Source organism: Lissotriton vulgaris, chromosome 5 (assembly GCF_964263255.1).
Source record: "Lissotriton vulgaris chromosome 5, aLisVul1.2, whole genome shotgun sequence".
NCBI lineage: Eukaryota > Metazoa > Chordata > Amphibia > Caudata > Salamandridae > Lissotriton > Lissotriton vulgaris.
The window spans coordinates 1,607,582,326-1,607,591,726 of NC_141693.1; the positions used below are offsets into that span (position 1 = coordinate 1,607,582,326).

Sequence of the window (9,401 nt, forward strand, 5' to 3'; positions counted from 1 at the left end):
TGAGGTCTGTCGCCTAGTCAACAATGACGACATACCCTCTCCGACCTCTCTCCTAGAGTGATGTAAAACAACAAAAAGAAGTAATAGCTTATGAGGAGTAATCCGGAGCTAAGAACAATATCCTCTTGTTCCTAGTTCAATCTTATGTGCAGTTGAAACGTAAGTAAATCACCATGTCATTATTCCCCTAAAGCCATATCAGATCCAAACGTAAAATCACAGGACTGACACAGTGGAATGAAATGACTTGGTAAACGGTTGTTGCCCGTGAATATAATAATCACACAATGTAAAAGCAAAAGAGACTCCTCTGTAAAGTATCTATGAGTAACATACCCCTCTCTTGTAGTTCTGAAAATTCTGGACTCGTGCAACAAACTTTGTCGTAGCATGACGATTTTTATATCAAAAGACCGGTAAAAGCTAGTACACCATGTACAAGCATTTGCGTCATATTCGAGTGACGATTTCACCTCTAAATCGTCCTTTTCGTCCTGAACCCTTGGCTTCCATTTTACGCTTGGCAGCCATTTTGTGAGTTGCCCTTCACATAGGCTTGTAACTTCAGCTGAATTCGATATCAAAGGACACATACACCTTAATTGACTTCTCTGTGACTTGGGCAAGCTGGAACCATTGCCCCAAGCCAAACCTGTTTGGGCAGTTTCTTTCCCAGTGGCCGAACGAGATAGCATCAACGCACAACAGGCCATAAACTGTTCCCATCGCACACACCCCCGCCCAAATCTTGCTCACACCTGTCTCTGCTCTTTTCTCTTCTTGTGCTTTATGATGAGGAGGAGCCCGGTTTTATTGAGGGTACACCGATATCTGATGGAAATGTTGGGCCTTGCCGGGTAATTGATCACAAACTGGACACACTAAATGTATACTTGTCATCATGACTCTGCTTTTTCTTTTGTAATGAAAATATGTGAATGGCTCACTGTAAATCCAAGAATGTTTGCACTGTAAATCTAAGAATGCTTGCCTGAAGCTTAAAAAACTGTATAAAAGAAGAAGCCAGGCTTTGTAAATTTGATCAGTTTCCTGAGAACATACATGCTGTTGTACTTCTAGGACGCTTGTTACTTGGTTGCAGCCAATAAATTCGATCTTTGACTTCACCTAGAAGACTCGTGTTTCTGTGGTCTGAATCAGGAAAGGACTCGAGGTCTTTGGGTGTTGCCCTGACACCGCTGGGTTACCGGATCAGTACCGGTTCTGAAAAACCCAGTACCTCAGTTTGGCCCCCATTGTGGGGCGATATCTGCGGTACCGGTCCAAGCCAGAGGTTCGTGAGGAGCTTCGTGTGAAAATTCCAGAGGACGGCCAGCCACTTCAGCGACCCCTGTATGTCGACGTGGTTCCGAAGGTCTTTGCTGCGAGGTTCCCGCGTCCCGACGGCTACGAAGGACTGCTGCCCTGACTATCGCCCTGATTTGGACCCTTGATGTTTGGTAGAGCGAAACGATAGACGAGTCTTCTGGTGACGTCATCGATACCTCAGTTAAGTATAAGTGGAGCGTCTCCCAGTCCTTAGTTTGTTTGGTGTTCCCTTGTGGGACCGCTTTGATTTGGAACTTGCAAGCGCCAAAGTCGAAGGACTCGTGTATTCACGAGAATATCGTAATTGATAATCCTTTGAAGTTTGAAGCTAGACTAGAGAGCGAAGATGCCTGGTCTTACCAGACTTGGAAATTTGTTTTGTCTTGGTTGTAATAATAGGGACTCCCGATTGGAGGACTCGTGTCCGGTTCCTCCGATTGGAACTCCAACCTATGAATTGTATGTGAAACATGGAGTACGCCCCATCACATACAATAAAGTGTGGATCAAATACCCCCCAAGGATGGTGTTTTAAAATGGCCCCAATATGGTAGCTTTGATACGGAAATCCTAGATAATCTCGAAGTTAAACTCTTTAAGAAGAAAGCCCGGCCGGCAATGTTTGACTCTTTCCGCCTGTGGCGTAAGGAGGCCAAACAAAAGGAAATTAAATTAGAGAAGAAAAATAAGAGAGAAAGGGGTATCTCGATAATGCAAGCTGCTAGGCAGTATAAAAACAATGAAGAAGAACAGATGAGTGAGCAGTTGCACAGGCAACGTAAAATGGTAATAGGTAAATGCTACCCAATTTTGCCGCCTCTTCAGCAAGAAGCAGCAAAAGAGCTTGAAAAAGATCCCCTAATGTCGCATTTGTTAAGTTCACCACCGCCCTATGCGCAAAATGCTACAGCACCTCCACAACCTTTAGTTGTGCAACCCATGGTTGTTATACCTCCTGTTCCTCCACAGCACCCACCAGCTACTCTTCAGCTGGCTCCTATTCCTCCGGTGCAGCCTTCCCAAGGGTCACCGGCCTTTACATCTGCTCTTCCTATACTTCCTGCAACTTTACCTACTGTATCGACTACCACTCCTGGTACTCCTCCTGACACTGCCTCTGCATCTGCCTCGTCTCACCCTTCCTTCCCACTTGTCTTTTCCTCGACCTCTCCGTCTGTCCGCCAGAGAGTGGCAAGCACTGTTTCTAGTCCTCTATATCCTTTGTTTGGAGCAGCAAGTCCGGCTCCTGCCTCTGGGCATACACAGTTACGCAGCCATCTGCCTGATTCTAGGGAGAAAGAAGTATTGGATCGTTTGGCACATAGATGGGTGACTAACCCGACTATATATGATTTAGAATGTGTTATGGATGTTTTCTATCAGTGGGAAGCATCAAAGCAGAGGTACGTTTTCGAGAAAATGTGTGTTTTTCTATGCGAAGACTTAGAAGAGAATGATTTGGACTCTAGTCCGCCCGAGTTGAGCCATGTACGGTTCGAATTTTCAAAAGGCACAATCGTGGGTTCAGATGTTAGGAAAGCCGTTGCAACGTTGTTATCCCTTAGAACTGAAGGTGTTTCCAAATCGTTGTTTGATTATGATTCTTCTACCAAGAAGAAAGGAAGACAATATCCCATGAGAGAGGTTCCCCCAGTATGGAGGGAGGGAGACGCAGCAGCTAACCCACCTATTCAGCCTCATTTTCAGCGTGTGTGGGTACATGTCCCATGGAAACGAGCTGAAGTATTAGCCCTCAAGCAGACATTGCCTGATCCCCGTAAAAATCCTGCAGGGTATTACAAGGAATTATCACAGACTGCAGGCTCCTGTATCATGAATTTAGCTGATATCGATATGTTATTTGGGAATGTTGTTCCACAGCCTTTATAGGGAAAGATTCGTCATACGGATCATAATCAAGAGCTAGGCGACACATGGGTAAATATTACCGCTGCTGATGCTAGACAAGTTGGTGGTGCTAAACCTGAGCCTTTAGTAACAGAGCTTCCTGGTAGAATTATTACGTATATGAAGACTTTGATGCCCGAATTGCGAGTAAATTGGGATAAGTTGTCTGCATGTAAGCAGAAGAAAGATGAAACGGTGTCTGATTTCTTCACCAGGTTTGAAGAAACGTTTGTCGACCACAGTGGTCAAGATATGAGTACAGAAGGTGGTTAGCGACTGTTCGTCGATAAATTCGTGCACAATCTGCTTCCAGAGTTGTGTAAAAAGTTGAAGGATTCAGAGAGTTCATGGGCAGTTTCCTCTTCAGCACAGATACTGGCCACTGCGCAATATTATGAAAATAGAGACAAAGATGAGAAAGATAGAGCAGAAAAGAAAACTAAAGAGTTGAAAACGAAGGTCCTATTACAGCAAGCATACCCGCCACGTGGTGGTAGTAGTCAGAATAATGGTGGTCAGAATAACTATCAGAATAATTATCAGCAACCTCAACAGTTTCAAAAGCTAAGAGTAGAGTATACTCAGCCACGCGTTCCTGTAGGTCCCAATCAGTGTTCGTACTGCAAGGAGGAAGGTCATTTTAAATATAGTTGCCCTATCCTGTTACAGCGCGCAAATGGTGTGTCAAGCACAAGAGGTAGAGGTGTTCAGCAAACACCTAGAGGTAGAGGACGTGGAAACGTCCCTCAGAATACAGGCTCCCTTCCACCTCAAAATTCTATGAATAGGTTTGATCAGCAGAATAACGCATCTGGGAGGACAGCTCAGTATTATGCTGATGATTACTATGCAGAAGATGAATATATGGATGGTAATGATTGCTAGGACAGCCATAGACAAAGAGAGGGAGTTGTTTCAGTTCCAGTAGATCAGAGTGGACCATACGTTGAGGTGATTACATCAGGTGTGTCAGAACCTTTTCTGTTGGATACTGGTGCTACAAAGAGTTCTATGATGCACTCAAAACTCCCTGGCGCACCTTTGTCTGGCGAAATGAATGTTTCTGTAGGTTTTTCTGGCGCCCTGGTTAGGAACCCGATTTCATGTCCTATGTCCCTGTCTGTTGGTCCTTGTGAATTCGAAGCACCCCTTATTCTAACAACAGGTTGTGGTGAAAACTTGCTGGGATTGGACCTGTTAAAAAGATTGTATGCGACTTTGTACTGTTCTCCTTCAGGAGTACAACTTACACTAGGCAAGAAAGTGGTTTCTCCAATGTATTTGTCGAGGGATAAAATTCCGACAGAATTGCTGTCTCTACCTGATATTCTTTGGGCTACTGGTCCTAACGATGTGGGTCTCTTGGAAATACCACCATATGTTGTGACATTGAAAGCCAATGTTAGAATGCCGCGCATTCCCCAATACAAGATCTCCAGTGACGGCGAAAAAGCGTTGTTAGCGATCATTTATGATTTGATTGAAAAAGATGTGATTGAAGAGACAAGAGGCAACGTTTGCAATAGTCCTGTTCTGCCTGTTTTGAAACGAACTGACCCGTCCCAGCCACCTGTGTACAGATTTGTGATTGACCTTAGAGAGGTGAATAACATAGTAGTGCCACAGTTTCCAGTTGTTCCTGATATCACTGCCTTATTGACCATGGTTCCAGCTTCAGCCACTTGGTTCTCGGTGATTGACTTAAAGAATGCTTTCTTCAGCATCCTGATTGCTGAGGAGAGTAGGGAAATTTTTGGCTTCAGTTCAGGAGGACGAAGCTTCCGCTTTAAACGCGCTCCCCAGGGTTACTGTGAAAGTCCATTAATATATAGTCAAGCTCTAAAAACACAGCTTGACACGATTGTGTTACCTGAAGGCGCTACACTCATTCAGTATGTTGATGACTTACTTATTGCTGCAGATTCTGAAGAAATCTTTAAAGAAGCCACGTTGTCATTGTTGTGTCATTTGTGTGATCTGCATCACAAAGTTTCCCTGTCTAAATTACAATATTGTCGACAAGAAGTGACCTACCTAGGTCATCTCTTATCGAAGGAGGGAAGGAAACTGACCCCAGAAAGAATCCAGGCAATAGCAAAATTAAGTGTGCCAAGAACACAGAGAGAAGTGCGTGCTTTCTTGGGTATTACATCGTACTGTAGACAGTGGATTCCAAATTGTTCTTTACTGGATAAACCATTGGTGGCATTAACATGTAAAGATACACCCAATCCCGTGCCTAGGTCCGAAGAGTGTCAGAAAAGTTTTTCTGAATTGCGCACAGCATTATGTTCGGCTCCTGTGTTGGGTACCCCCGACTACAGTAAGCCCTTCACATTGTATGTCCAAGAGCGAGAAGGTTGTGCATTATCAGTGTTGACACAATTGTTTGGAGACAAGCAGCGTCCATGTGCATATTTTTCGTCGACTTTGGACCGAGTAGCTAAAGCATTGCCAAGTTGTTTAAGAGCAACAGCAGCAGCAGCTGTTTCTATTCGACAGTCTGATGGGTTAGTGATGAATAACACGTTAGTGGTAATGGTTCCACATGCAGTGGGCACGTTATTGAACAGAACCAAGACACAGCACTTAACTAGTGCTCGATTGTCAGGTTACGAACTAACTTTGTTAGCGAGCCATGTGCACATCAAACGATGCAGCACACTAAACCTAGCCACATTGTTGCCAATTCCGGTTGAGGCATAGAGTGCTGAGGAACAACACAATTGTTTTCTTAGAACAGAAGAAGAAACAAAAGGGAGAATAGACCTCCAAGACACTCCTCTTGTTGAATGCGATGGTACCTTATGGGTGGATGGTTCATGCTTCAAGCTTCCGAATGGTGACACGACTGCAGCATATGCTGTCACCACTTTGCATACAGTTGTTGAAACTGCACGTATTCCACATAACTCGGCTCAAGCGGCAGAATTGATTGCACTTACAAGGGCGTGTGTGTTGTCAAAAGGAATGAGAGTGAATGTGTACATTGACAGTCAGTATGCGTTTGACGTGGCTCATAGTTTTGGACGTTTGTGGCGTGAACGTGGGTTCCTGACTTCGCATGGTGCAAAGATGCAGCATGGTCAGCTAGTTAATGAGCTTCTCGAATCACTGACCTTGCCTCTACAAGTTGCGATTGTAAAATGTAGTGCCCACAAGAAGGTGACTGATGATGTTGGTCGTGGGAATGCATTTGCGGATGAAGTTGCGAAAGAAACTTCAAGGAGTGTAATGAGTCGAATGTATGTTGCAGGCCCTGCGAGATGGATTGGTGATGTTGGAATGTGTGAGGACACGATTGAGAGTGTGAAGTCTGTACAATCCGAGGCCACTGAGAAAGAGGTGAATGAATGGAGAGAAAGCAAGGGTAGATTGGATGCGAATGGCTGTTGGGTCGAATTGTCAGAGCATCAGAGATGGCTGCTACCCGATGCGTATGTGCTTGCAGTGGTTACAATGGCTCATGGAATGGCTCACATCAGTGTGAAAGGGATTTGTAAGTTGTTGGCTCCAGTATGGCAGAACAGTGGAATACCTAAATGTGCAGAGAATGTGGTCAAGAACTGCATGGTGTGTCTGAAACACAATCCTGGTAAGGGAACCCCAACTCCAGCTGGTCATTGTGCACCTCCTACGTATCCATTTGAGGTTTTGCAGCTAGATTTCATACACATGGAGAGGTGCAACAATTTAAAATACGTACTCGTTGTTGTCTGTGCCTTCTCCAGATGGGTAGAAGCATATCCCCTGAAGGACAACACTGTCTTGTCCACAGCGAAAGCCCTTGTGAAAGAGTTTTTCCCTAGATTTGGAATGCCTAGAATGGTCTGGAGTGATAATGGGAGTGAATTTGTGGGACAAGTGATGAAAGAAGTGTGTGAAGGGCTAGGCATCAGACAAAAGTTCCACGCTGCAAATCACCCCCAATCAGCTGGATTAGTAGAATGCTACAACGGCACCCTAAAACTAAAACTAGCCAAGATCCAAGCAAGCACTGGTCTTAAATGGCCTGACGCTCTGCCTTTAGCACTCCTATCCACCAGAATGACAGTGCATTCCAGAGTAAAACTTAGTCCTTATGAAATTGTTTTCGGCCGTCCGGCCAACATATGGGGGGTGCCCAGACCCACCAGGTTCAGTGAGATTGAACACCCTGTTTTGCTTGACTATTTGTACGAATTGACGGCTAAATTGCGTGTTTTACACCAACAGGTCCATGACTCTCTGCCTCCGGTCTCTGAAGATCCAGGCCATCAAATCAATCCTGGATCCTGGGTATTGGTGAAAAACTTCCAGCGAACAAAGAACGAACAGCCCAGGTGGACCGGCCCACACCTCGTCCTTCTTTCCACAAGATCAGCCGTTCGTGTGGAGGGGAAGAAAAACTGGATCCACGGGATCCATTGTAAACGGATCCCCCTGCCTCTGCCCTATGACCGGTGGGTCCAGGAGGGTGTCGCCGACTCAGAGACTGAATCTGTGCCAAGGTTCATCCCTTTCAGTGATGCTCGTGTGAAAGGAACAATTACAGAACAAGAGAGTGACAATATTTTGCAACCAGCCGTACCATCATCAGCCCAATTGGACACTACAGAACCTGAAGCCTTGTTTCAAGACCACACAATACCGGGAAAACAATGGTATAACCTGAGGCCGAGAAATACGAACTAATAAAATTGGACTAATAAATTTTTTTCCCCTGAGTACTATTTTTTTTTTAAAGCGCAGCTCTCCCACCTGAGAAACTTGCTCATTTTTGTTTTTTCGAACCGCCATCCGGGTTCCGCTGCTAGGGTAGCGGTTGCCACAGTCTTTGGAGTGCAGCTGTAGACGGTTAGGTCGACAGTTCTGGTTGGTCTAAGGGAGTTACCCTGGACTGAACAGAAGCACTCCTTAGCAGAATCAATCCCCCACCGCGGGCAGCCACATAGAGAGGATGGAGTTTTTCAAAATGGAGAGACCTGCTAAAGCTGTGAATTTTAAAACAAGAATATGTGGATTGATGACAAAGAAATGTTCTTTATTATTACACATGTTCCTGTTATTAAGTGCAATGATGTTTTTAATAGGATATGTACTGTTTTCCTTACAAGTGACCTTTGCACCGACTACATCGCCCATACCTCCCCCTACTATTTCTGCACATTCTTTTCAACCTCTTCCTGAACATGAGTCAACTAGGAGATTAGAGTTTATTAATAACTCCTTCATCCAGCTCTTGCACCAACACCAACCAGTAATGAACACGACTAACTGCTGGGTGTGTGGTCTTATGCCTCACACAACGGATAAAGGCATCCCTTACCTTGTCCTGCCATTCAGCCACAATGGCTCTGTGTGGGCATGCAGGAAAATGTTCATTTAAGCACACGAAGTCTACCGCGTACGCTCTGTAACAGACAATCCTAAGAATAGTGCTCTAGTTAAGGGTATAGTGGATATGATTAAGGAAGATATTTCCTATGAGACTATCCCTAGAGATGAGACACTAGTATACATAGGATGGAACGTGACCGGATATGGAGCTACTCTGAGTGAGAAACAGCAAGCTAAGAGATCTTCCCCGATTTGGATTGTACCCCATCAGGGTCATCTGTGTCTGCAAAGTACTGGCAAGAATCCCAGAGCTCAGTTAGGGAAGAGTGTCTGTACTGAAACGTATGTTTTTGCATCTTAGACTTCCCCTTCGTTTTTAGCAGCTAAGGGTACCTATTTCATCTGCCATGATAGAGCCTATACATGGTTGCCCCCTGACTTCTCAGGCACATGTTTTGTTTCGTTCCTGTTGCCTCCCACCTTCACGGCCGCGGCAGATTACCATCGGACAAGGACAGTTAGGGGTGTTGTGAGTAAAGACGACACCGCGGAACAGGAGTTTGGAGATTTCGCAAAAGGTTTTCTGCCGTTTTGGGGGCCCATGGTTAACAGCAGAAACATAAGGCAATTAGCAAGGGTGGTTGAATCCACCGTAATTGAAACAGCTGGTGCCCTTAGTAACTTGACGGCTGAGCTTCAATCGGATCGTCTTATGACCCTTCAGAACAGGGTCGCATTAGATGTCATACTTGCAGACCGAGGTGGGGTATGTAAACTGATCCAATCAAGTTGCTGTGTATTCATTCCAGATAACGCTCTAACAGTGTACCAGGCCATCTCCAAAC

The 9,401-nt window shown here is 45.0% G+C and overlaps 1 pseudogene; it reads left to right on the plus strand.

The window, feature by feature from the left end:
• Positions 1-1,675: 1,675 nt before the first annotated feature.
• Positions 1,676-4,122, plus strand: LOC147716809 (uncharacterized; annotated as a pseudogene).
• The last annotated feature ends 5,279 nt before the right edge of the window (positions 4,123-9,401 follow it).